The sequence below is a fragment of the Lactuca virosa genome, chromosome 3, assembly GCF_052849685.1.
Source record: "Lactuca virosa cultivar CGN04683 chromosome 3, Lactuca_virosa_CGN04683_v6, whole genome shotgun sequence".
In the NCBI taxonomy this organism is placed as follows: domain Eukaryota; kingdom Viridiplantae; phylum Streptophyta; class Magnoliopsida; order Asterales; family Asteraceae; genus Lactuca; species Lactuca virosa.
Window position 1 is genome coordinate 106,795,270 of NC_136428.1, and position 3,903 is coordinate 106,799,172.

Sequence of the window (3,903 nt, forward strand, 5' to 3'; positions counted from 1 at the left end):
GCCACTAGTGCACCTCCAATTTCTGTCAACGTATCTAATACGGGGGCAGGTGCTTCAAGTTTCACTCTTGGTCAAGATTCTACTCCTCTCCGACAAGATGATCCGGATACTGTTTTCAGGGTTGATAAAGATTTTGAAGCTTTTACATATAGTCCTTTCTCAGTTCGAGAAGATAGCGATGATGATGCTCCAATTACCAAAGGGCAACTCAAGACTATCAATGAGAAGTTGGATACCTTGCTTCAGTCTACCAAAGCATCCTTCCAGTGACTATTCTGAGGAAACTGTCAAGGAATTCCTTGAAACCCTTACCAATGAGCACACTGCGAACCTTGATAAAACAACCAAGGCTGTTGATGACTCAGCGACTGCTTGCAAGGATACGCCTGAAAAAGTCGATAAACTAATTTCTAATGCTCAATCTTTCATGACTACTTTCTAGAATTCCTTTGAAACGAACACTGCAAAGGCGAATGCAATTACATCCAGTCTTGGAACTACCCTTCGTACTGAGAAGGATGCTCTTGAGAAGGTTCTCATAGTCATACAATCATAAAATGCAGAGTTTCACACTTCCATCTCTTCAAAACTCGACAAGCTTCAGGTTGATCAAGCTCATGAAAAAAAGATCATGGATGAGCTTGCTGAGAAAACAGAGTGTGTGAAGATTATTTCAGTATAATTAACAAATGCCAATAACCAGATTGTTGATCTCAAGTCAGAGAATGTTGTCATTCATAGCTTTGTTGCTGATGTGAATGTTGAGTTGCACGATTTGATAGGGACTCACAACTCTCTCCTCGCTGTTTCAGTTCGTTAACACCTTGTAGAGAAGTTACAACCTATCTTTTCTATGTTAGACAGGATTCAGGGTGTTTTGGAATCTTCCATTCCAAAACAAGGGGGAAAAGCAACGAAAGAAGCACAGAAAGTTACAACCGAAGGTGTCAAGAAACCAGCTGATGGGGGTGATGCTGATCAGGAACAAAAGACCAAGATAAACCAACCGAAGGTTAATGAAACTTTGAGTTCAAAAGACCAAGATAAACGAACCGAAGAGGAAGAACCTGATGAGCATGAATTGAAACGAAGGAAGGTTCGTGAAGCTGAAATCGATGAAAATAATCGGATAGTTAGAGAAGCTGAAACGAAAGCAAGGCTTGCTCGTGAAGCAGATGAAACATTAAAAGCGCAGAAAACTATCTTTCCTCTGTGGACACTTGAGCGGATTCTGAAAGAAGTTGTCGAAAATCTGAACGAATACTGGCTAGAGCCTGTTGGGTCATTTGAGTTGGAGAATTCCCTGGACCTACAACTTGATATGCTTATTACTCCAAAGGCTTTACTCTTTCGCAGCTTTGATCTGATTGCGAACGCTTCTCCAGCAGATAAAAGTGCTGATAAGGCTCCATGTTCATTCTATCTAAAGCACATGAGGCCACAATACGAAATGTGGAGCTCAAAGAAGATCACTGCTGTAAAGGTATTCAGACCACTTGAAACTGAGAGCTTCATTAATGCTCGTTTCAAGGTTGCTCGTGGGGCTGTGAGTTCAACTCATGAATTTACTCTCACAGATTTGCCCTGCCTCAACCCATTCAATTGGATTTCGTTGTTACTTCTACTGATGAGGGATCAACAGAAATTCAAGCCTATCATTCGACACCTAAAACGAATGTTGGTCTGCTACATTTAAGAGATTACAAAGATGGACGCATAAATTTTCATTGTTCTGCATAAGAAAACCACTGTTTAATTCAAGGAGCATCCAAAGGATCTCGATACGATGAAGTTGGGGAAAATACGAAAGAATGATTGGAGTGTCGCGTTTCAGATAAGAGAGAAACCATATGCGAACTTTCACAGAGTCTGCTTCTACTTATCAGACAAGCATCTGTACTCCACCTCCTGTCTCGAATTCATTGTAAATTCCGTAAGTCGGAATAAAGCGAACAATGTTGCGGACAAGAAGTGTTTTTCGGACATGATCAACTGGTATGTCATGGTTCGCAAGTCCTTGCTGGGTATTATGCCGAAGCTGTTCAAAGTGCAAAAGCATAAACGACAATGAAGAATCTGCCTTCTTAATTGACACAAAGGGGGAGATTGTTGGGACTATATTGTGTTGTGTCAATTTTGTAATATTATTATAGTCCATTTTATGTAACGGGTTGGGCCTGTCCACCTGGTTTATTTATTGTGCTAGGGTTAGAGTATTTATAGTGCATTCATGCACTATGTTTTGCATTGTTCCTCTTGTAACCCTACTACGCCTTTACAGTAGCAATTCTTTATCGAGTTCTTCTAAGGCAGAGATAATTAATCATTCAGCACAAAGTTGATATTTAATATGTGTTTTGATTCTTTTAACTGTTTGAATCTAATCGATCTTACAAGTTTTATTCTCATCAAAAAGGATTCTAGAACGATCGGTAGGGAGCAACAATAAGGAGTGGTCGGAAAATCTTGATGATGTATTGTGGGCATTTCAAACCGGCTTCAATACATCAGTTGGTACTACACCTTATAGGTTAGTTGTTGGTAAGAATTTCCATTTACCGGTTGAAATCGAGCACAAGGCGTATTGGGATTTGAAGACATGCAACTTCGAATTGACTGAATTGCGCACCAATCGTCTAATGCAAATGAATGCCTTAGATGAGTTGAGAAACGATTCATACAAAAACTACTTGATCTGCAAAGACAAAACGAAGAGATGGCATGATGCTAGGTTGAAAGGAAACAAGGAGTTTGAAGCGGGTCAAAAGGTCCTCCTTTTCAATTCAAGAATGAAGTTTTTTCCTGGAAAATTATAAACGCATTGGTACCGTCTATTTGTAGTGAAGCAAGTATTTCCGCATGGAGCTATCGAGCTACTAAAAGAAGGGATGCCAAGTGAGGAGAAAGAAGGAGAAAATGTGCACTTGGGGGTAGCCTCCACAACGTAAGGTGGGAAGGAGTCCAGCTCACGACTCCTCAAAAGGAAGTGCTTGCGGGAGGCAACACGTGATTTTGAGTTTACGTTTTTCTTTCCCTTTCTTTTATTTGCTTTTCATTTTATTTTGTTTTGTTTTGTTGGTGTTTAAAAAAAAGATTTTCACTATTTTCTTTCTATTAATAATTGTTGATGTGAGCGCAAGCATGGCAATAAGTGTGGGGTGTGGTGTTATATCATGAAAAAAAATGGAGAAAAAATGGAGAAAAAAAACAGCACCACGGCGTGGATAAGTTGTTCCCACGCTATGGTCAGTTGGGGATAATCGAAATTTGTGGTTTTTGACTTCACCACGGCATGGTCTACTTTATCACAGTGTGGTAATTTCTTTTACGCAGTAAATAAGGTTTTTAACCCTAAAAATCAAAACTTTTCAACATCACTTTCACCTACATCCCCACACGCTGTGTTCTTGCCCACCACAAACTTCTTCTTCAAGATTCCTTCGATTTTCCGTGTTTTCCTTCATAAAGGTAAGATCTTTTGACCTAAAATCGATTATTTTAGTATGGCTATGTGTTTTTCTGCACTAAGTGGGTAACTAGACAAATTTTTAGGATTTTTCTTGAATTAGGGTTCCGGTTGTGCTTTGATTTTGGGTTGATTTGGTTCGATTTCTATCACCTCTAATGGGGTATTTCAGTAACCCAAACGAACCCTTGAACTTAATTTGACTTCATTTGGCTGGAATCCACACAATTCAGAACCTTATTATCGATCCGGTTTGTCGACCATTCCGTGGTGGTCCACGACCACGATGTGGTTGTCTTACAGTGAACATAAATATTTTCAATTCTGATTTGTGTTTTGCTTTTGGATTATTTTTGTGGTCTGCTTTTCACAGAAAATGAGAATAGGATAAAGGTCCCAACAACAAGACCCAAGGTAGCACCCAGAATTCCCTTGGT